Genomic DNA, 25,465 nt, shown 5'->3' on the forward strand with positions numbered 1-25,465 from the left:
ACTCCTGGAGTTCACTCAGACTCATGTCCATTGAGTCAGTGATGCCATCCAGCCATCTCATCCTCTGTTGTCCCCTTCTCCTCCTGCCCCCAATCCCTCCCAGGATCAGAGTCTTTTCCAATGAGTCAACTCTTCGCATGAGGTGGCCAAAGTACTGGAGTTTCAGCTTTAACATCAGTCCTTCCAAAGAAATCCCAAGGCTGATCTCCTTCAGAATGGACTGGTTGGATGTCCTTGCAGTCCAAGGGACTCTCAAGAGTCTTCTCCAATACCACAGTTCAAAAGCATCAATTCTTCGGCGCTCAGCCTTCTTCAGAGTCCAACTCTCACATCCATACATGACCACAGGAAAAACCATAGCCTTGACTAGATGAACCTTTGTTGGCAAAGTAATGTCTCTGCTTTTGAATATGCTATCTAGGTTGGTCATAACTTTCCTTCCAAGGAGTAAGCGTCTTTTAATTTCAAGGCTGCAGTCACCATCTGGAGTGATTTTGGAGCCCAGAAAAATAAAGTCTGACACTGTTTCCACTGTTTCCCCATCTATTTGCCATGAAGTGGTGGGACCGGATGCCATGACCTTCGTTTTCTGAATGTTGAGCTTTAAGCCAACTTTTTCACTCTCCACTTTCACCTTCATCAAGAGGCTTTTTAGTTCCTCTTCACTTTCTGCCATAAGGGTGGTGTCATCTGCATATCTGAGGTTATTGATATTTCTCCCAGCAATCTTGATTCCAGCTTGTGTTTCTTCCAGTCCAGCATTTCTCATGATGTACTCTGCATATAAGTTAAATAAACAGGGTGACAATGTACAGCCTTGACGTACTCCTTTTCCTATTTTGAACCAGTCTGTTGTTCCATGTCCAGTTCTAACTGTTGCTTCCTGACCTGCATACAGATTTCTCAAGAGGCAGATCAGGTGGTCTGCTATTCCATTCTCTTTCAGAATTTCCCACAGTTTATTGTGATCCACATAGTCAAAGACTTTGGCATAGTCAATAAAGCAGAAATAGATGTTTTTCTGAAACTCTCTTGCTTTTTCCATGATCCAGCGGATGTTGGCAATTTGATCTCTGGTTCCTCTGCCTTTTCTAAAACCAGCTTGAAGATCTGGAAGTTCACTGTTTACATATTTCTGAAGCCTGGCTTGGAGAATTTTGAGCATGACTTTACTAGCGTGTGAGATGAATGCAACTGTGCGGTAGTTTGAGCATTCTTTGGCATTGCCTTTCTTTGGGATTGGAATGGAAACTGACCTTTTCCATTCCTGTGGCCACTGCTGAGTTTTCCAAATTTTCTGGCATATTGAGTGCAGCACTTTCACAGAATCATATTTCAGGATTTGGAATACCTCAACTGGAATTCTATCACCTCCACTAGCTTTGTTCGTAGCGATGCTTTCTAAGGCCCACTTAACTTCACATTCCAGGATGTCTAGCTCTAGGTCAGTGATCACACCATCATGATTATCTGGGTCTTGAAGATCTTTTTTGTACAGTTCTTCTGTGTATTCTTGCCATCTCTTCTTAATATCTTCTGCTTCTGTTAGGTCCATACCATTTCTGTCCTTTATCGATCCCATCTTTGCATGAAATGTTCCTTTGGTATCTCTGATTTTCTTGAATAGATCTCTAGTCTTTCCCATTCTGTTGTTTTCCTCTATTTCTTTGCATTGATCGCTGAAGAAGGCTTTCTTATCTCTTCTTTTTATTCTTTGAAACTCTGCATTCAGATGTTTATATCTTTCCTTTTCTCCTTTGCTTTTCACTTCTCTTCTTTTCACAGCTATTTGTAAGTCCTCCCCAGACAGCCATTTTGCTTTTGTGCATTTCTTTTCCATGGGGATGGTCTTGATCCCTGTCTCATGTACAATGTCACGAACCTCATTCCATAGCTCATCAGGCACTCTATCTATCAGATCTAGGCCCTTAAATTTATTTCTCACTTCCACTGTGTAATCATAAGGGATTTGATTTAGGTCATACCTGAATGGTCTAGTGGTTTTCCCTACTTTCTTCAATTTAAGTCTGAATTTGGCAATAAGGAGTTCATGGTCTGAGCCACAGTCAGCTCCTGGTCTTGTTTTTGCTGACTGTATAGAGTTTCTCCATCTTCGGCTGCAAAGAATATAATCAACCTGATTTCGGTGTTGACCATCTGGTGATGTCCATGTATAGAGTCTTTTCTTGTGTTGTTGGAAGAGGGTGTTTGTTATGACCAGTGCATTTTCTTGGCAAAACTCTATTAGTCTTTGCCCTGCTTCACTCCGTATTCCAAGGCCAAATTTGCCTGTTACTTCAGGTGTTTCTTGACTTCCTACTTTTGCATTCCAGTCCCCTATAATGAAAAGGACATCTTTTGGGGGTGTTAGTTCTAAAAGGTCTTGTAGGTACTCATAGAACCATTCAACTTCAGCTTCTTTAGGGTTATCATCACCATCTTTTTAAATTCCATATATATGCATTAGTATACTGTATTGGTGTTTTTCTTTCTGGCTTACTTCACTCTGTATAATAGGCTCCAGTTTCATCCACCTCATTAGAACTGATTCAAATGCATTCTTTTTAATGGCTGAGTAGTACTCCATTGTGTATATGTACCACAGCTTTCTTATCCATTCATCTGCTGATGGACATCTAGGTGGCTTTCCACGTCCTGGCTATTATAAACAGTGCTGCAATGAACATTGGGGGTACACGTGTCTCTTTCAATTCTGGTTTCCTCGGTGTGTATGCCCAGCACTGGGATTGCTGGGTCATATGGCAGTTCTATTTCCAGTTTTTAAAGGAATCTCCACACTGTTCTCCATAGTGGCTATACTAGTTTGCATTCCCACCAACAGTGTAAGAGGGTTCCCTTTTCTCCACACCCTCTCCAGCATTTATTGCTTGTAGACTTTTGGATAGCAGCCATTCTGATTGGCATGAAATGGTACCTCATTGTGGTTTTGATTTTCATTACTCTGGTAATGAGTGATGTTGAGCATCTTTTCATGTGTTTGTTAGCCATCTGTATGTCTTCTTTGGAGAAATGTCTGTTTAGTTCTTCGGCCCGTTTTTTGATTCGGTCATTTATTTTCATGGAATTGAGCTGTAGGAGTTGCTTGTATAATTTTGAGATTAATTATTTGTCAGTTGTTTCATTTGCTATTATTTTCTCCCATTCTGAAGGCTGTCTTTTCACCTTGCTTATAGTTTCCTTTGTTGTGCAGAAGCTTTTAATTTTAATTAGGTCCCATTTGTTTATTTTTGCTTTTATTTCCAATATTCTGGGAGGTGGGTCATAGAGGATCCTGCTGTGGTTTATGTAGGAGAGGGTTTTGCCTATGTTCTCCTCTAGAAGTTTTATAGTTTTTGGTCTTACATTTAGATCTTTAATCCATTTTGAGTTTATTTTTGTGTAGGGTGTTAGAAAGTGTTCTACTTTCTTTCTTTTACAAGTGGTTGACCAGTTTTCCCAGCACCACTTGTTAAAGAGATTGTCTTTTCTCCTCTCTATATTCTTGCCTCCTTTGTCAAAGATAAGGTGTCCCTTGGTGCGTGGATTTATCTCTGGGCTTTCTATTTTGTTCCATTCATCTATATTTCTGTCTTTGTGCCAGTACCATACTGTCTTGATGACTGTGGCTTTGTAGTAGAGCCTGAAGTCAGGCAGGTTGATTCCTCCATTTCCATTCTTCTTTCTCAAGATTGCTTTGGCTATTCAAGGTTTTTTGTATTTCCATACAAATTGTGAAATTATTTGTTCTAGCTCTCTGAAAAATACCGTTGGTAGCTTGATAGGGATTACACTGAATATATAGATTGCTTTGGGTAGTTATACTCATTTTCAATATATTGATTCTTCTTATCCATGAACATGGTATATTTCTCCATCCATTAGTGTCCTCTTTGATTCCTTTCACCAGTGTTTTATAGTTTTCTATATATTGGTCTTATGTTTTTTAGTTAGATGTATTCCTAAGTATTTTATTCTTTTCGTTGCAATGGTGAATGGAATTGTTTCCTTAATTTCTCTTTCTGTTTTCTCATTGTTAGTGTATAGGAATGCAAGGGATTTCTGTGTGTTGATTTTATATCCTGCACCTTTAGTATATTCATTGATTAGCTCTAGTAATTTTCTGGTGGAGTCTTTAGGGTCCTCTATTGGAAAAGACTCTGACGCTGGGAGGGATTGGGGGCAGGAGGAGAAGGGGACAACAGAGGATGAGATGGCATCACTGACTCGATGGACATGAGTCTGAGTGAACTCTGGGAGTTGGTGATGGACAGGGAGGCCTGGCGTGCTGCGATTCATGGGGTCACAAAGAGTAAGACACGACTGAGCGACTGAAGTGAACTGATATAGAGGATAATGTCGTCTGCAAACAGTGAGGGTTTTACTTCTTCTTTTGCAATCTGGATTCCTTTTATTGCTTTTTCTGCTCTGATTGCTGTGGCCAAAACTATGTTGAATAGTAGTGGTGAAAGTGGGCACCCTTGTCTTGTTCCTCACTTCAGGGGAAATGCTTTCAATTTTTCACCATTGAGGATAATGTTTGCTCAGGGTTTGTCATATATATTATGTTGAGTTATGTTCCTTCTATTCCTGCTTTCTGGAGAGTTTTATCATAAATGGACATTGAATATTGTCAAAGGCTTTCTCTGCATCTACTGAGATAATCATATGGCTTTTATTTTTCAATTTGTTAATGTGGTGTATCACATTGATTGATTTGTGAATATAGAAGAATCCTTGTATCCCTGGGATAAAGCCCACTTGGTCATGATGTATGATCTTTTTAATATGTTGTTGGATTCTCTTTGCTAGAATTTTGTTAAGGATTTTTGCATCTATGTTCATCAATCATATTGGCCTGTAGTTTTCTTTTTTTGTGGGATCTTTGTCAAGGTTTTAGTATTAGGGTAATGGTGGCCTCATAGAATGAGTTTGGAAGTTTACCTTCCTCTGCAATTTTCTGGAAGAGTTTGAGTAGGATAGGTGTTAGTTCTTCTCTAAATTTTTGGTCGAATTCAGCTGTGAAGCCGTCTGGACCTGAGCTTTTGTTTGCTGGAAGATTTCTGATTACAGTTTCAATTTCCGTGCTTGTGATGAGTCTGTTAAGATTTTTTATTTCTTGCTGGTTCAGTTTTGGAAAGTTGTACTTTTCTAAGAATTTGTCCATGTTTTCCAAGTTGTCCATTTTATTGGCATATAATTGCTGATACTTGTCTCTTATGATCCTTTGTATTTCTGTGTTGTCTGTTGTGATCTCTCCATTTTCATTTCTAATTTTATTGATTTGATTCTTCTCCCTTTGTTTCTTGATGAGTCTGGCTAATGGTCTGTCAATTTTATTTATCCTCTCAAAGAATCAGCTTTTGGCTTTCTTGATTTTTGCTATGGTCTCTTTTGTTTCTTTTGCATTTATTTCTGCTCTAATTTTTAAGATTTCTTTTCTTCTACTAACCCTGGGGTTCTTCATTTCTTCCTTTTCTAGTTGCTTTAGGTGTAGAGTTAGGTTATTTATTTGATTTTTTTCTTGTTTCTTGAGGTATGCCTGTACTGCTATGAAGCTTCCCCTTATCACTGCTTTTACAGTGTCCCACAGGTTTTGGGTTGTTGTGTTTTCATTTTCATTCATTTCTATGCATATTTTGATTTCTTCTGTGATTTGTGGTTATTCAGCAGCGTGTTGTTCAGCCTCCATGTGTTGGAATTTTTAATAGTTTTTCTCCTGTAATTGAGATCTAATCTTATTGCATTGTGGTCAGAAAAGATGCTTGGAATGATTTCAATTTTTTTTACCAAGGCTATGGCCCAGGATGTGATCTATCCTGGAGAAGGTTCCGTGTGCACTTGAGAAAAAGGTGAAATTTATTGTTTTGGGGTGAAATGTCCTATAGATATTAATTAGGTCTAACTGGTCTATTGTATCATTTAAAGTTTGTATTTCCTTGTTAATTTTCTGTTTAGTTGATCTATCCATAGGTGTGAGTGGGGTATTAAAGTCTCCCACTATTATTGTGTTATTGTTAATTTCCCCGTTCATACTGGTTAGTATTTGTCTTACATATTGTGGTGCTCCTATGTTGGATGCGTATATATCTATAATTGTTATATCTTCTTCTTGGATTGATCCTTTGATCATTATGTAGTGTCCTTCTTTGTCTCTTTTCACAGCCTTTGTTTTAAAGTCTATTTTATCGGATATGAGTATTGCTACTCCTGCTTTCTTTTGGTCTCTATTTGCATGGGATATCTTTTTCCAGCCCTTTACTTTCAGGCTGTGTGTCCCTTGTTTTGAGGTGGGTTTCTTGTAGACAACATATATAGGGATCTTGTTTTTGTATCCATTCAGCCAGTCCTTGTCTTTTGGTTGGGGCATTCAACCCATTTACATTTAAGGTAATTATTGATAAGTATGATCCCGTTGCATTCACTTTATTGTTTTGGGTTCGAGTTTATACACCCTTTCTGTGTTTCCTGTCTAGAAAAGATCCTTTAGCATTTGTTGGAGAGCTGGTTTGGTGGTGCAGAATTCTCTCAGCTTTTGATTTCTCCTTCATATTTGAATGAGATCCTTGCTGGGTACAGTAATCTGGGCTGTAGGTTATTTTCTTTCATCACTTTAAGTATGTCCTGCCATTCCCTCCTGGCCTGAAGAGTTTCTATTGAAAGATCAGCTGTTATCCTTATGGGAATCCCCTTGTGTGTTATTTGTTGTTTTTCCCTTGCTCCTTTTAATATTTGTTCTTTGTGTTTGATCTTTGTTAATTTGATTAATATGTCTCTTGGGGTGTTTCGCCTTGGGTTTATCCTGTTTGGGACTCTCTGGGTTTCTTGGACTTGGGTGATTATTTCCTTCCCCATTTTAGGGAAGTTTCAACTATTATCTCCTCAAGTATTTTCTCATTGTCTTTCTTTTTGTCTTCTTCTTCTGGGACTCCTATGATTCGAATGTTGGGGCATTTAACATTGTCCCAGAGGTCTCTAAGATTATCTTCATTTCTTTTAATTCATATTTCTTTTTTCCTCTTTGATTCATTTATTTCTACCATTCTATCTTCTCCCACACTTATCCTATCTTCTGCCTCCGTTATTCTACTGTTTGTTTCCTCCAGAGTGTTTTTGATCTCATTTATTGCATTATTCATTATATATTGACTGTTCTTTATTTCTTCTAGGTCCTTGTTAAACCTTTCTTGCATATTCTCAATCCTTGTCTCCAGGCTATTTATTGGTGATTCCATTTTGTTTTCAAGATTTTGGATCATTTTCACTATCATTATTCTGGATTCTTTATCAGGTAGATTCCCTATCTCTTCCTCTTTTGTTTGGTTTGGTGGGCTTTTATCCTGTTCCTTTACCTGCTGGATATTCCTCTGTCTCTTCATCCTGTTTATATTGCTGTGTTTGGTGTGGCCTTTCTGTATTCTGGCAGTTTGTGGAGTTCTCTTTATTGTGGAGTAGGTGGAGTTGTATGGCTGGCTTATCAAGCTTTCCTGGTAAGGGAACCTTGTGTCCATGTTCTGGTGGGTGGAGCTGGATTTCTTCTCTCTGGAGTGCAATGAAGTCTCCAGTAATGAGTTATGAGACGTCATTGGGTTCGGAGTGACTTTGGGCAGCCTGTGTATTGAAGCTCAGGGCTGTGTCTCTGTGTTTCTGGAGAATTTGAGTGGTATGTCTTGCTCTGGAACTTGTTGGCCCTTGTGTGGTGCTTGGTTTCAGTGTAGGTATGGAGGCGTTTGATGAGCTCCTGTCGATTAATGTTCCTTGGAGTCAGTAGTTTCAGGGGTTCTCAGGATTTGGACTTAAGCCTCCTGCTTCTGGTTTTCAGTCTTATTTTTACAGTAGCCTCAAGACTTCTCCATCTATACAGCACCATTGATAAAATATCTACATTAAAGATGAAAAGTTTCTCCACAGTGAGGGACACCCAGAGAGGTTCACAGAGTTACATAGAGAAGAGAAGAGAAGAGGGAGGAGGGAGATAGAGGTGACCCGGATGAGATGAGGTGGAATCAAAAGAGGAGAGAGCAAGCTAGCCAGTAATCACTTTCTTATGTGCCCTCCACAGTCTGGACCACTCAGAGATGTTCACAGAGTTATACAGAGAAGAGAAGAGGGAGGAAGGGGACAGAGGTGGCCAGGAGGATAAAGGGGAGAATCAAATCTGAGAGAGACAGATCCAGCCAGTAATCAGTTCCCTAAGGGTTATCCACTGTCCGGAACACAAAGAGATTCACAGAGTTGGGTAGAGAAGAGAAGGGGGAGGGAGGAGATAGAGGCAACCTGGTGGAGAAAAAGGAGAGGCCAAAGGGGAAGAGAGTAGTCAAGCCAGTAATCTCACTCCCAAGTAAAAATGCATACTGAATATTGGTTTCTTAAAGGTACAAAATTGATAATAAATAACAAAAAGCAGAGATTAAAAATCTAGAGTAGTGGTTGGATTTTCAAAAATACAATATTAAGGAAAAAGAAAAAAACAAAACAAAGTCACAAAAATTATAAAATATATATATATATATATGAAGTTTGCTTTAAAAAATAGGGTATCTCTTTTTTTTTGCAAAGTAATAGTAGGTTATAAAAATGAAAATTAAAGGAGTAATAGAGGACTTAAAATTTAAAAAAATTAAAGAATGATAGTAAAAATAGTAAAAAATATATCTAGGACTTTCTCTGGTGGTGTTGTGGGCAGTGTGGTTTCAGTTCATTTTCGGATAGTTCCTTGGTCCGGCTTATATTTCTCAAGATCTATAGGCCCCTTCCTATGTAGTTGGTGCAAACTACAGGGTTTTAATCTATTGCACCTGTCACTTCCAAGGAGGGTCCCCCTGTTTTAGCTTCTTCTGTTTCCTGGTCTCTTCAGTGTCTAATTTCCACCCTGGCACAAGGGGGCGGTGGTGGACACTTTTTTAGGCTCACTTGTTCAGTCGTGCTGTGGGGAGGGAGGGATGCTGCAAACAAATAACATTGCTGTGTGTTTTCAGTGTCTTGGCCACACTGGGTTTGCCCCCATTCACGGTGTGTGTGCTTTCCCTGTCTACACTTCTTAGGCTCTAGGTTGCTCTGCTGGGAACTGTCTGAGGCCAGCCCTGGGTTGTATGCACTTCCCAGGTCTAAGCTGCTCAGGTTCAGGTACTTGGGTATTCCTCAGAGGCGCAGACTCGGTTGGGCCTGCATTTTGTGCCCTTCCCAGGTCCAAGCAGCTCAGGTGACCAGGTGTTTGGCGAGCGTGGTCACTGTGATTTATTGCCTCCCACCGTCCCTGCCGCTTGGTTTTCTGGGTATACAACTGGCACACCTTCTCAGGCAGATGTTGACCGTCCAGAATCCCAAGAAGTCTTGGTTAGCAATGAAGCCTGCTTGCAGTTTGGTAGATAATGCCTCTCTGGGGCCACGATTGCTCCCTTCCAGCTCTGGCTGCCCTCGTCTGCCTGTCATCACAGGGGGATGGGCCGGTCTGCAGCCGGCTAGCTCTGCTCAGTCCTTTGTTCTATGAGTGGGCCTGGCAGTGTCTTAGGTTAAGGCTTTTTGCATGGTAGCATATCCCACAGTCTGGCTTGCTAGCCCAAGTTAGTTCCCTCACATTGCTCTTAGGGCATTCAGGCCCAGTCCTTACTCTAAGCAATGCAGCCCGTGCCTCCCTGCCCAGCCCCCACTTGCTAGTGGTGAATGCAGGCATCTGTGCTGCTTCTCCACTGCGGGAGTTACCATTGGGCACATAATCTGTGGGTTTTAATTATTTATTTTTCCTCCTGATTATGTTGCCCTCTGTGGTTCCAAGGCTTGCCACAGACTCGGCAGTGAAAGTGTTTCCTGGTGTTTGGAAACTTCTCTTTTTTTTAAGACTCCCTTCCCAGGATGGAGCTTCATGCCTATCTCTTTTGTCTCTCTTTTTATCTTTTATATTTTTTCCTACCTCCTTTTGAAGACAATGGGCTGTTTTTCTGGGTGCCTGATGTCCTCTTTTAGCATTCAGAAGTTGTTTTGTGGAATTTTCTCAGCATTCAAATGTTCTTTTGATGAATTTGCGTGGGAGAAAGTGGTCTCCCCATCCTATTCCTCCATCATCTTAGGACCGCCTCTTCCTTTTTTCTTTTTAAAACACCTTACTTTTAAATAAATTCATTTTATTTTCCTATTTTTACAATAGTCATTAGTTATATCGCATTTTCCCCATGTATTTTTTCAATATTTTTGATTCTGTATTTTTGCTAGTCTAGTTTTTAGTATTCATTTTCACTTAGAGGTTTGCTCATTGCCTTAATTGCTCTCTTCCTTTTTGACTCCTGTTTTTATCCCTTTTTTCCTTTCCTATTTTTTGTGTTTGAGTTTCTTTGGGTGTTCTTGGATGTTGAATGTTGCTTTCACCATTAGTCTTGGGGTTTTGTCTTCTGTGATGTGTGGCCTGTGAAGTCTTGGTGCTGCAGTAAGGAGTCTGGCTTGAAGCTCCAAGGTGGGAGACCTGATTCTAGCACTTTGGACAATTAGAGAACTCCTGACACCATGGAACATTAATTGGTGAGAGATCTACCAAAGGCCTCAAGGTCCACACTAAGACCAAGCACCACCCAAAGGCCAGCAAGCTCCAGTGCAGGACGCCTCTAGCCAAATCGTCAGCAAAACAGGAACACAACCCTGCCATTAGCAGAAAGGATGCCCAAAGTCATACCAAGCCCACAGACACCTCAAAACACACTACTGGACATGGATGGCACTGCCCTTCAAAGAGACAAGATCAAGCTTCACCCACAAGAACACAGGCACAAGTCTCCCCAACAACAAAAATTTCACAAGGCACTGGCCAACACCATCCACAGGGAGCAGACTCCACAATTAAGAGGACCTACAACCTTCCAGCCAGCAGAAAAGGAGACCCCAAACACAGTAACTTAAAATGAAAAGTTAGAGAAACATGCAATAGATGAAGGAACATGGTAAAAGCCTACAAGACAAAACAAATGATGAGAAAATAAGCAGTCTAACTGAAAAAGAATTCAGAGTAATGATAGTAAATATGATCCAAAATTTTGGAAATAAAATGGAGGTACAGATAAATAGACTGGAGGCACAGATCAAGAAAATACAATAAATGTTTCACAAACATGTAGAAGAATTAAAGAATAAACAACCAGCAATGAACACATCAATAATTGAGATTAAATATACACTAGAGGGAACTGATAGGCAAATAACTGAGACAGAAGAATGGATAAGTGATCTGGAAGATAGAATGATGAAAATAACTGAAGCAGAGAAGAATAAAGAAAAAATAATGAAAAGAAATGAGGACAGTCACAGAGACCTCTTGAACATTAAGTGCACCAACATTCAAAGAAGGGGTCCCAGAAGAAGACAATAAAAAGGGTACAAGAAAATATTTGTGATTATCGTTGAAAAATTCCCTAACATAGGAAAAGAAATAGTCACCCAAGTCCAGGAAGCCCATAGACTCTGATACAGGATAAACCCAAGGAGAAACACACCAAAACATATAGTAAGCAAACTAACAAAAATTAAACACAAAGAATAAATATTAAAAGTAGCAAGGGAAAACAACAAATAACATACAAGGGGATCCCCATAAGGCTAACAGCTGATCTTTCAACAGAATATCTGTAGGCCAGAGGGAGTAGCAAGATATGCTTAAAGTGATGAATGGAAAATATCTATAACCAAGACTACTCTATACAGTAATGATGTCATTCAGATTTCAAGGAGAAGTCAAAAACTTTTAAAGCAAGCAAAGGTTAAGAGAATTCAGCACCACCAAACCAGCTCTACAACAAATGCTAAAGGAACTTCTTGAAACACAAGAGAAAGAAAAGGTTTACAAAACAAACCTAAAACAATAAAGTAAATGGTAATAGGGTCACACACACCAATAATTACCTTAAAGGTAAACAGACTAAATGCTCCAACCAAAAGATGCAGATTGGCTGAATGGATACAAAAATAAGACCCCCTATATATGCTGTCTACAAGAGATCCACCTCAGACGTAGGGAAACATACAGAATGAAAGTGAGGGGTTGGAAAAAGATATTCCATGCAAATGGAAATTAAAGGAAAGTGCGAGTAGCAATACTCATATCAGATAAAATAGACTTTAAAATAAAAACTATTACAAGAGTTAATGAAGGACACTGCATAATGATCAAGGGATCAATCCAAGAAGATATAAAAATTATAAATATATATGCACCCAACATAGGAGCACCTCAATACATAAGGCAAATGCTGCTGCTGCTAAGTCGCTTCAGTTGTGTCCAACTCTGTGCAACTCTATAGACGGCAGCCCACCAGGCTCCCCCATCCCTGGGATTCTCAAGGCAGGAACACAGGAGTGGGTTGTCATTTCCTTCTCCAATGCATGAAAGTGAAAAGTGAAAGTGAAGTCGCTCAGTCATGTCTGACTCTTAGCGACCCCATGGACTGTAGCCCACCAGGCTCCTCCATCCATGGGATTTTTCCAGGCAAGAGTACTGGAGTGGGGTGACATTGCCTTCTCCAAAGGCAAATGCTAACATGTATTAAAGAAGAAATTGACAATAACACAGTAATAGTGGGGGACTTTAACACCCCACTCACACCAGTGGACAGAACATCCAGATGGAAAATTAATAAGGAGATACAAGCTTTAAATGATACGCTGGACCAGCTGGACCTAATTCATATCTCTTGGGCATTTCATCCAAAAATAGTAGATTTCACTTTTTTCTCAAGTGCACATGGAACATTCTCCAGGATATATCACACCTCGATTCACAAATCAAGCCTTGGTAACTTTTAGAAAACTGCAATTATTTCAAGTATCTTTATTGTACGCTGTTAGATAACAACCACAGGGAAAAAAATTAAAAACATAAACACATGGAGGTTAAACAATACATTTCTGAAAAACCAAGAGGTCACTAAAGAAATCAAGCATAAGCAGAGCTAAGATGGAAGTTTATATCAATTCAGGCCTATCTCAAGAAACAAGAGAAATATCAAATTAACAACCTAACTTTACACCTAAAATAACTAGAAAAAGAAAAACAAGAAAATCCCGAAATTAGTAAAAGGAAAGAAATCATAAAGATCAGCACAGAAATAACTGAAAAAGAAATGAATGAGGCAATAGAAAAGATCAATAAAACTAAAAGCTGGTTCTTTGAGAAGACCAAAGAACCTAACATAGGAACCTGGTTTTTTGTCAACAAAACTGACAAAACATTAGACAGACTCATCAAGAAAAAAGGGGAGAAGACTCAAATCAATAAATTAGAAGTGAAAAAGGAGGTTACAACAGACAACACAGAAATACAAAGGATCATAAGAGACTATAACAAGCAACTATATGCCAAGACAATGAACAACCTGGAAGAAATGGAGTAATTCTTAGAAAAGTATAACCTTCCAAAACTGAACCAGGAAGAAATAGAAAATATGAACAGACCAATCACAAGCATAGGAATCAAAACTGTAATCAAAAATCTTCCAACAAACCAAAGCTCAGGGCCAGATGGTATCACAGGTGAATTCTACCAAAAGTTTAGAAAACAGTTAATACCTATCCTGCTCAAACTCTTCCAGAAAATTGCAGGTGAAGGAAAACTCTGAAAATTATTCTATGAGGTCACCATCACCCTGATACCAAAACCAGACAAGAATACCACAAAAAAAGAAAATTACAGGCCAATATCTCTGATGAATATAGATGCAAAAATCCTCAACAAAATTTTAGCAAACAGAAGCCAACAATAATTAAAAAGATCATACATTCTGATCCAATGTGCTTTATCCCAGGGATGCAAGGATTCTTCAATATACGCAAATCAATCATTTTGATATATTATATTAACAAATCAAAAGATTAAAACAATATGATCATCTCAACAGATGCAGAGAAATTTTTTTACAAAATTCAACACCCATTTATGATAAAAGCTCTATGGAAAGTAGGCATAGAGGGAACATGTGAAAGTAAAAGTGTTAGTTGCTCAGTTGTGTCCGACTCTTTGTGATCCCATGGATTGTAGCCCCCTAGGCTCCTCTGTCCATGGAATTCTCCAGGCAATACTGGAGTGGGTAGCCATTCCCTTCTCCACATGACCTTCCCGACCCAGGGACTGAACCCAGGCTGAATCTGCACCACAGGCAGACTCTTTACTATCTGAGCCACCAGGGAAGCCCAGAAGGAACATACTACAACATAATAAAGGCCACCTACAACAAACCTACAGCAAACATTATTCTCAATGGTGAAAACCTGAAAGCATTTCCTCTAACAGTAGGAGCAAGACAAGCATGTCCACTCTCACTACTATTATTCAATATAGTTTTGGAAGTCCTAGGCACAATAATTAGAAAAGAAAAAGAAATAAAAGGAATTCAGATTGGAAAAGAAGTAAAATTCTCACTGTTTGCAGATGACATGATACTAAACATATAAAATGCTAAAAAAAAAAGCCACCAGAAAATACTAGAGCTAATCAGTGACTATGGTAAAGTCACAAGATATAAAATTAATCCACAGAAATCACTTGCACTGCTATACCCTAACAATGAAAACTCAGAAAGAGAAATTTAGGAAACAATTCATTCATCAATCCAACAAAAATAATAAAATACCTAGGAATAAACCTACCTAAAGGGACAAAAGAATTGTATACAGAAAACTATAAGACACTGATTAAAGAAATCAATGTGACAAGCAGATCAAGAGATATATACCAAAAAAAAAAAAAAAAAAAGATATATACCATGCTTTTGGATTGGAAGAATCAATATTGTGAAATTGACTATTCTACCCAAAGCAATCTATGGATTCACTGCAACCCCTATCAAACTGCCAATGATTATTTTTCACAGAACTAGAAGAAATAATTTCACAATTTATATGGAAACATAAAAGATCCTGAATAGCCAAAGCAACCTTGACAATGAAGCTGGAGGAATCAACCTTCCTAATTTCAGATAACACTACAAAGCTACAGTCATCAAGGCAGTATGGTACTGGCACAAAAGTAGAAATACAACCCAATGGAACTAGATAGAATGTCAAGAGATAAATCCACCAATCTATGGGCACCTTATCTTTGACAAAGGAGGCATGAATATACAATGGAGAAAAGGTAGTCTCTTCAGTAAGTGGTGCTGGGAAAATTGGACAGCTAAGTACAACAGAATGAAATTCGAACATTTCCTAACACCATATACAAAAATAAACTCAAAATGAATTTAAAACCTTAAGGTAAGACCAGAAACTATAAAACTCTTAGAGGAAAAGATAGGCAGAACACTCTTTGACACAGATCGCAGCAAGATCCTCTGCGGCCTACCTCCTGGAGTAATGGAAACAAAAACAAAAATAAACAAATGGGACCTAATTAAATATAAAAGCGTTTGCACAGCAAAACAACCCTCAATTTGTTGGAGAAAAATAACAGCAAATGAAACAACAGACAAAAGATTAATCTCCAAAATATACAAGCAGCTCATTCAGCTCAATACCAGAAAAACAAACAACTCAATCAAAAAGTGGGCAGAAGACCTAACCAGATATTTTTCCAATGAAGGTGGTTAATAAACACATGAATAGATATTCAACATCCTTCATTATTAGAGAAATGCAAATCAAAACTACAATGAGGTATCATCTAACACCAGTCAGAAGGGCCATAATCAAGAAATTTACAAACAAAAACTGCTGGAGAGGATGTGGAGAAAAAGGAACCCTCTTGCACTGCTGGCGGGAAAGTAAACTGATATAGCCATTATGGAAAACTTCAAAAAACTAGGAAGAAAACTACCATATGACACGATAATGCCACTACCATGCATATACCATGTTCAGTTCAGTTCAGTCACTCAGTCGTGTCCGACTCTACGACCCCATGAACCGCAGCTCACCAGGCCTCCCTGTCCATCACCAACTCCCGGAGTCCACCCAAACCCATGTCCATCGAGTTGGTGATGCCATCCAACCACCTTGTCCTCTGTCGTCCCCTTCTCTTCCTGCCCTCAATCTTTCCCAGCATCAGGGTCTTTTCAAATGAGTCAGCTCTTCGCATCAGGTGGCCAAAGTATTGGAGCTTCAGCTCCAACATCAGTCCTTCCAATGAACACCCAGGACTGATCTTTAGGATGGACTGGTTGGATCTCCTTGCAGTCCAAGGGACCCTCAAGAGTCTTCTCCAACACCACAGTTCAAAAGCATCAATTCTTCAGCACTCAGCTTTCTTTATAATCCAACTCTCACATCCATACATGACCACTGGGAAAACCATAGCCTTGACTAGATGGACTTTTGTTGACAAAATAATGTCTCTGCTTTTTAATATGCTGTCTAGGTCAGTCACTCCTTTCCTTTCAAGGAGTAAGCGTCTTTTAATTTCATGGCTGCAATCACCATCTGCAGTGATTTTGGAGCCCAGAAAAATAAAGTCAGCCACTGTTTCCCCATCTATTTCCCATGAAGTGATGGGTCCGGATGCCATGATCTTAGTTTTCTGAATGTTGAGCTTTAAGCCAACTTTTTCACTCTCCTCTTTCACTTTCATTGAGAGGTTCTTTAGTTCTTCTTCACTTTCTGACATAAGGGTGGTGTCATCTGCATATCTGAGGGTATTGATATTTCTCCCGGTAATCTTGATTCCAGCTTGTGCTTCCTCCAGCCCAGCATTTCTCATGATGTACTCTGCATATAAGTTAAATAAGCAGGGTGACAATATACAGCCTTGACGTACTCCTTTCCCGATTTGGAACCGGTCTGTTGTTCCATGTCCAGTTCTAACTGTTGCTTCCTGACCTCTGTTTCTCAAGAGGTAGGTCAGGTGGTCTGGTATGCCCATCTCTTTCAGAATTTTCCACAGTTTATTGTGAGCCACACAGTCAAAGGCTTTGGCATAGTCAATAAAGCAGAAATAGATGTTTTTCTGGAACTCTCTTGCTTTTTCGATGATCCAGCGGATGTTGGCAATTTGATCTCTGGTTCCTCTGCCTTTTGCAAAACTAGCTTGAATATCTGGAAGTTCATGGTTCACGTATTGCTGAAGCCTGGCTTGGAGAATTTTAAGCATCACTTTACTAGTGTGTGAGATGAATGCATATACCCTGAGAAAACCATAAATTATTTGAAAGAGCACATACCCCAATGTTCACTGAAGCACTATTTACAATAGCTAGGACATGGAAGCAACCTTGATGTCCACCAACAGATGAATGAATAAAGAAGTAGTGGTACATATATACAATGGAATATTACTCAGCCATAAAATGAAATGCATTTGAGTCAGTTCTAATGAGGTGGATGAAACTAGAGTTTATTTTACAGAGTGAAGTAAGTCAGAATGAGTAAAACAAATATAATATATTAATGCACACATATGGAAGCTAGAAATATGGTACTGATGAACCTATTTGCAGTGCAGCAGTGAAGATGCAGACATAGAGAACAGACTTGTGGACACAGAGGGGTAAGGAGAATGTGGAACGAATGGAGAATAGCATGGAAACATATATTACCATTTGTGAAATAGATAGCCATGAGAATTTCATGTGTGACTCATGGAATTCAAACCAGGGCTCTGCGACAACCTAGAGGGGTGGGATGGGGTGGAAAGTCAGAGGGAGGTTTAAGTAGGAGGGGCCATATGTATACCTATGGCTGATTCATGTTGATGTGTGGCAGAAACCAACTCAATATTGTAAAGCAAGTGTTCTTCAATTAAATATAAATAAGTTTTTTTAAAAAGCAGCTCACAGGCTCAGAGATGTAGAGAGATTTGCCCCAAATCACAAACCAGTAAGAGGTAGCACAAGGAATGCCTCACCCGTGGCCTTACTGCTAACCTGAGCTACTGTTAGCTCTAGCAGCCTACAGCCTACACCATCTTCCTAACTGGCCTGTAGACTCACTGGAGGTCAAAAATACTGTTTAGCTCTCATGTATACTCTCGCACTGAATTCACTCTCAAGCACATACTTGGGGACAGAATTTCTTCCTTTAACCTGGAAAGAAGGGTTCCTTTCAACATTTCAGAGAGCTTGTAGAAACAAGTTACATGAGGTGGCTCTCTAAGTGTACACTAAAAAAATCAAACATGTGATATCTATTGACACAAGGTTTATCTTTAATGAAACTAGATAGTTTAGTGTAGTTTACATAGGCAGTAGGTGAAGCTATAATAAGCTGCAAGGAAGAGATACTGAGCAAGGATCAGGATGGCAGATTTCTCTATTGAGGAGACACTGTTGTGGTCAGAGAGGGGAGCTGCGGGGGCTCTGGGATTTTAATAATATTTGAGTCACTGTTTTGGGTGGTGGTTACATAGGTTTTCACATTATAATTATTCATTATTAATCTCTGTATATGTTTCATGCTTCTTACGTATGTTATATATTACTTCAAAACTGAACCCAATGAAAGGGAATATGTAGGTCCCAAGACACAAATGCTGAGATTTGAATAAAGGTATTAACAGCAACCCACTCTAATATTCTTACCTGGAAAATTCCATGGACAGAGGAGCCTGCTAGGTACAGTCCATCGGGTCACCAAGAGTCAGACATGACTCAGCACACATGCATTAACATGGCTACATGAAGAAGATGTTATCAGTCAGAAGGGGTAGGTTACTCATTCATAAAACAAAACTTTTAATGCCAATCTAACCACTGTTTGGGCAAAAATGTCTCTACTAACTTGACTGAGTATTCTTAGTGCCTTTGTCAACATAGTATCTAGTCTGAGATAGACATATCAAATGACATTAGCCTCATGTGATTAGCAGACCAGGAGTTTCTAGGCAAAATGTCAACTCTTCCCCCATCTCCTGCCTCCTGAATTACCGTAATCTACTTCTTCATGATCTGAAACCACTACATATCAGAATTCCACCCCCCCTATCAATCACATACACACAAACACACACACACACACTCTCTCATCATAACAGTATATGGATGTTTTTCAGGGGACATTGTGATAAAATCCTCATCATCTCATGTTCATCTAAGCCAGTTATGATGCATCCAGTATCACTGACAATCACTGATTTGGGGTTGGTCATGTGACCAGATTCAGTCTCATATTCTTGGGATGATGGGGGTAGAAAGTATTATGTCACAGTTTTCTTGCTCTTGGAAAAGGAACACTGGAAGATATTTTCCATTTTCCCTAAATATTACCATTTCTAGATATGAGCTCTGTATTGCTACAGACATCTGGGTACCAGAATGATGGAGGACACTGAGGTGGATAAGAAAAGAGGGAAAGAATCTGAACCCTTAATGACACCCCTGAACTGGACTTCTCCATGTCTAGAACCCACCCTACTTTGCACTTCCAGTCTACTTGGCAATTAGACCAAATATGTAATGACTAACAGCTACCTGCCAGGCACTACTGTTGACCCTGAAGATACTAAAGTAAACAAAATGTACATCTGTCTCTGCCTTCACAGAACTCATATTTTGGGGTACCTGTATAAACAATAAATAAATCACTGAATTACACTGTAAGTAGGAATATTATACTGCTATGGAAAGCAGATTAGAGCAAGTTGAGCAGGCTTTATAAATTGTCAAGGAAAGAATAGAAGTGGAAAGCAAGGGATAAAGGGAAAGATAACCAACTGAACGTAGAGTTCTAGAGAACAGCAAGGGGAGATAAGAAGGACTTCTTAAATGAAGAATGCAAAGAAGTAGAGGAAAACAATAGAGTGGGAAAGACTAGAGGTTTCTTCAAGAAAACTGGAGATATCAAGGGAAGATTTCATGCAAGGATGGGCATAATAAAGGATAGAAACGGTAAGAACCTAACAGGCAGAAGAGATTAAGAAGAGGTGGCAAGAATACACAGAATAACTATATGAAAAAGGTTTTAATGACCAGGTTTTCAATGATGGTGTGGTCACTCACCTAAAGCCAGACATCTTGGAGTGTAAAGTCAAGTGGGCCTCAGGAAGCATCACTAAAAACAAAGCTAGTGCAGGTGATGGAATGCCAGTTAAGCTATTTCAAATCCTAAAAGATGATGCTCATAAAATGCTGCACTCAATATGCCAGGAAATTTGGAAAACCCAGCAGTGGCTGCAGGACAGAAAATGTCAGTTTTCATTCCAATCTCAAAGGAGGGCAGTGCTAAAGAATGCTCAAAGTGAAAGCAAGTGAAAGTGAAGTCATTCAGCTGTGTCCAGCTCTTTGCAACACCATGGACTATAGCCTATCAGGCTCCTCCATCCATGGGGTTTTCCAGGCAAAAATACTAGAGTGGGTTGTCATTTCCTTTCTAGGAGATGTTCCCAACCCAGGGATTGAAACCAGGTCTCCCACATTGTAGGCAGACGCTTTACCGTCTGAGCCACCAGGGAAGTCCATTGGCAGGTTGGTATAAACCCCTGACAGGGTTTCTGCCATGAGCCATATGAGGTCACTGTGGAATTGTGGAACTGCAGAGCAGGGATCCTCACTTGCTTCACACAGGGCATGTCATTCATTCACACAAGCACACTGTAGAGTTAGTAAAGTACAGCAGAAAGCATGTTCATTAGGAGAACAAAGAACTAGAGCTCCAAGCATCCTTACTTGTCCTGAAGAATCCTGGATGAGGCCCCAAGATGAAAGGTTACTGCTAAACCACAAAAGATGCCAGGATTCTTGGCCTCCGGAGGAGAAGAATTCAATCCGGGGCCAGTGATGATGTTTGATAACTCAGAGCTTTTGTGTAATAAAGTTTTATCAAAGTATAAAAGAGATAGAGAAATCTGTGTCAGAAAGAGATTTCTGACACAGATAACAGAAGGGGGCAGAAAGAATGCTCAAACTAATGCACAATTACACTCATTTTCCATGCTAATAAGGTAATTCTCAAAGTCTACAAGTTAGTCTTCAGCAGTATGTGAACTGAAAACTTTCAGATGTACAAGCAAGGGGTAGAAAAGGCAGAGGAACCAGAGATCAAATTGACAACATTTGCTGGATCATAGAGAAAGCAAGGAAATTCAAGAAAATCATCTACTTCTGCTTCATTGACTATGCTAAAGCCTTTGACTGTGTGGATCATGAAAAACTATGGAAATTACTTAAAGAGTTGGGAATACCAGACCACCTGACCTATCTCCTGAGAAACCTGTACGTGGGTCAGGAAGCAACAGTTAGAACTTTACATGCCAGGACTGACTGGTTCAAAACTGGAAAAGGAGTAGGACAAGTCTTTACATTGTCACCCTGTTTATTTAACTTATATGCAGAGTATATCACATGAAATGCTGACTAGATGAATTACAGGCTGGAATCAAGATTGCTGGGAGAAATATAAACAACCCCAGGTATGCAGATGATACCACTCGAATGGCAGAAAGTGAAGAGGAGCTAAAAAGCCTCTTGATGAAGGTGAAAAAGAAGAGTGAAAAAGATGGCTTAAAATGCAACATTAAAAAAACAAAGACCATGGCATCCAGTTCCATCACTTCATGGCAAATAGAAGGGGAAAAAGTGGAAACAATGACAGATTTTATTTTGGGGGGCTCCAAAATCACTGTTGATGGTAATTGCAACCATGAAATTAAAAGATGCTTGCTTCTTGTAAGAAAAGTTATGACAAACATAGACAGCATATTAAAAAGCAGAGACATCACTCCCTACAAAGGTCTGTATAATTAAAGCTATGGTTTTTCCAGTAGTCATGTATGGATGTGAGAGCTGGACAATAAATAAGGCTGAGCACTGAAGAACTGATGTGTTCTAATTGTAGTGCTGAAGAAGACTCTTGAGAGTCCCTTGGACTTCAAGGAGATCAAACCAGTTAATCCTAAAAGAAATTAACCCTGAATAGTCATTGGAAGGACTGATGCTGAAGCTGAAGTTCCAATACTTTGGCCACCTGATGTGAAGAGCTGATTCATTGGAAAAGACCCTGATGCTGGGAAAGATTGAAGGCAGGATGAGAAGGGATGACAGAGGATGAGATGGTTGGATGGCATCACCGACTTAATGGACATGGGTTTGAGCAAAGTCCAGGAGATGGTGAAGGACAGGGAAGCCTGGCATGCTGCAATCCATGGGGTTGCAAAGAGTCAGACACAACTGAGCAACTGAAGAACAACTGGAAGATTGTGAAAACTGGAAGCATGAGTTGTAGACAAAGTATATATATTTCTATATAGACACGATTTAGCCACTGAACTATAAAAACAACAAAGAAAAATCTGGAATGTTGAGAAATTGGAAATTTTGTTAAGTAGTCAGAATAAGCCTCACTCAGAAAGTGTATTTAGGCAAAGATTTGAAGGAGTTGGTAGGATGAGCCATTAAATATGTAGAAGAAGAACATTTTAAACACAGACAACAGCCAGTTGAAGAGCATTCAGGTAAACTGTGATTACTTAACTTAAGGTAGCTATGGAGGGATTTCGTGGTAGTGTAGTTGGATTTCAGAGAAATAACACATCAAATCTTGCAGAAACTTGTAGGTCATGTAAATATTTTGATGTTGCGTTGTTGCACCAATCAAGGCAAGAAGTTGTAGTGGCTTAGAATCAAATGGTAGGAGTGGGGAAGGCAAAATTTTTCATAATCCCAATCTACTTAGACCACAGAAGCAACAGGATTTCTGGATGGATATAATGGTAAGACTGATTCCAATATTTTTTTTTAATATTTATTTATTTGGCTGTGCCAGGACTTAGTTGGAGCATGTAAGATCTTCAATCTTTGGTGCCACATGTGGGATTTTTAGCTGGGGCATATGAAATCTAGTTCCCTGATCAGGGAATCGAAGCCAGGACCCCTGCATTGGGAACACAGAACCACTAGGGATTCCTCTGACCCCAGTATTTTTAAGTGAGTATCTGGAAGGCTGATGTTAACTGAGATGACAACCAACAGAATTTGATTGACTGAAATGAAATAAGTTCATTTTTTGCATGATTGAAATGTAATGTCTATTGGATATCCATTTGCACTTCCAGGTGGACAGTGAAAACAGACTCTGGAGCCTAAGTTGGATATCAAAGCTGGGGAGAGAAGAGGGTATAGATGGCATAGAAAGCCTCAGTCCTGGATGAGATCACGAAAGGAATGAGTATAGGTAGAGAAGAAGAGGATAAGGATTCAGTTCTGAGGTTTGTCAATATGGAGAGAACACAAGGAAAGGAGAAGAACAAGCCAAGGAGACTGAGCAGCTACAGCTACATTTTATCAGGGAACAACCAGGAAAGTGTTGTCCTGGAACCCAGGTGTTTATGCGTCAACCTGACTAGATCACGGGGTATCCAAATATTTGGCTAAACATCATTTCTGAGTATGTCTGCAAGGCTATTTCCGGGTGAAATTAACATCTGAATTTAATTTGGACTGGACTTAGAAAAGAAGTTTGCCCTTCCCAGTGTGAGGGCAAACAATGCTGAATACAATAAAAAGGTGGAGGAAGGAAAATCTGGGCCTTTCCTGCCTGATTGAACGAACTGGGACATTGATCTTCTACTGTTCTCGGTGCTACAGTTTCTCAGGTCTTCAGACCCTGACTAGAATCTACCTCATTAGTTCTCTTGGTTCTCAGGCTGTTGGAGTTGAAATGAATTAAGCCACCAAGCCTCTCTGGGACTCCAGCTTGCAGACACCAGATTGGGGGAATTCTCTGTCTCCACAATTGCGTAAGTCAATTCCTTTAAAGAATCTCTTCCTATATATATATCCTATTGTTTCCATATCTCCAGAGAATGCTAAATAATACACCAGGGGAGAAAGTAGTTCCAGGTGGAAGGAGTGATTGACTTGGCCCAAAATTATAGACAGAATACACAAGGAACTGTGACATAGCCACTGACTTAGAAATATTGATGTCATTATTACGTTGATTAGAACAGTTTCAGCTCAGGTGAAGATGTCCTCACTCAATCACAGTGAGATTAAGACAGAATGGAAGGATAGGAAACTGGAGACAGTGAGTATAGACCCTCGCTATGTGAAGTAGGCTACCAAGGGGAGGAGAAATGTCCCCATAGGGAGTAAGAAATAGGGAGGCAAAAAGAAGGTTTTTTTCTGTTTGTTTTTTAAATAATAATAATAAATCAATTTTTATTTTGACAGGAGTAATCTACCAGAGGGAGGGAAAGTGATGCAGATATTACAAATGCTCTGAGATCATGAACTTCCTTTTCCATTGAGCCAACCTAGAAAATAATTTTCTGCTCCTTGCAACCCAAAGGATTTTCACTAATAGAGTGAACAGCATCTTCACACATGTAAGTCTTCTGTTTTATGCCCACTGAGGTATAATTTTTCATAGTGCTCTCATTCTGGTGTGGATGATAAATTATATGCTCACACTAACTAGTTATGGACATTGGTTCTGAAGCCATAGATTCCAACCCTGGGCCTGCCACTTAACAGTTGACATCTGCAGCAAATTACTTCTGTGCCCCAGTTTCTTCATATGGAAATGGGAATAACAATGGCATGTATCTCATGGGATTTTGCTGAACAAACGAGGTAAAGCACTTTAAAAACATACAAAAGGATGTGCTATATGGTAACTATTTCATAAATATTAGGTATTATTAAATCTGCATGCTACATGATGCAATATTCTCCTTTACCATATAGAATGTACACTGCTTCCTGATCAGTGTTTCCCTTTAACACATATACTCTTAAAGGTAATTAGTTACAATAAAACTAACAAAGGGAACTTATCCACAGACAAGGAAGCTGGGAAACTAAGCAGTTAATTAACAAAGAATAGGAATTTTAAAATAAATGATAACCTATGGACTGTGTCAAGATGCCTGGACTAATGTGCAATATTTTGCATCAATGTGATTGGGCCACAGAAAGTGCCCAGACAGTAGGTCAACCATTATTGTGAGTGTGTCTGTGAGGGAGTTTTAGATAAGATCAGCACTGGAATAAGTGGACTGAGTAAAGCAGGTTGCCCTCTAATGGGGATGTCCCATACCAAACAGTTGAAAGCCTGAATAGAACAAAAAAAGCTGAGCTTCCTTCAAGGAGGAGGGAATCAAGTCTGACTGCTTGAGGTGGGACTCTGGTCTTTTCCTGCCTGTGGACTTGAACTGAACAAGCTCATAAGGCTCAATCTCAGCACTTTTGGATTAGAACTTACACTACTGGCTCTCCTGGTTCTCAGCCTTTGGACTCAGACGAACTGTACCATCAGCTTTCCTAGGTCTCCACGTTGCTGAAAGCATATCTTGGGCTCTTGTCAGCCTCTATAAATATGTGAGCCAATTCCTAATAAAAAAATCTATTTCTCTCCTCTCTCTCTCTCTCTAAATATCCTATTGGTTCTGTTCCTCTGGAACTCTGACCAATACACTTGTGAAGGCACTAGTCACTGGTGCAAATAAAATTACATGATGACATGATAGAACTCAGTGAAGACCTGCAGTATGATCACAGAATTTACAGATACTCCATCAGGGTCACAAAACAGGGTTTTAATAAATAATTATCTGATGGTTATTAAAGGC

At 39.5% G+C, this 25,465-nt stretch overlaps 1 long non-coding RNA gene across 2 annotated transcripts in view; it reads right to left on the reverse strand.

The window, feature by feature from the left end:
* The window catches only part of LOC147340372 (uncharacterized), a 48,507-nt gene that overhangs the window by 17,444 nt on the left and 5,598 nt on the right, over nucleotides 1-25,465 (reverse strand). Inside the window, exons 3-4 of one of the 2 annotated variants that reach the window (XR_015159384.1) lie at nucleotides 18,480-18,571; nucleotides 17,281-17,570 (exon numbers count right to left, since the gene is read on the reverse strand). This is a non-coding gene — a long non-coding RNA (uncharacterized LOC147340372). Of the gene's footprint in view, nucleotides 1-17,280; nucleotides 17,571-18,479; nucleotides 18,572-25,465 lie in introns of those variants that run through there. The other variant, XR_015159385.1, reaches the window with a different exon arrangement.

The sequence above is a fragment of the Bos grunniens genome, chromosome X (genome assembly GCF_055505025.1).
Source record: "Bos grunniens cultivar Pamir isolate PY7600 chromosome X, Bosgru_T2T1.0, whole genome shotgun sequence".
Lineage (NCBI taxonomy): Eukaryota > Metazoa > Chordata > Mammalia > Artiodactyla > Bovidae > Bos > Bos grunniens.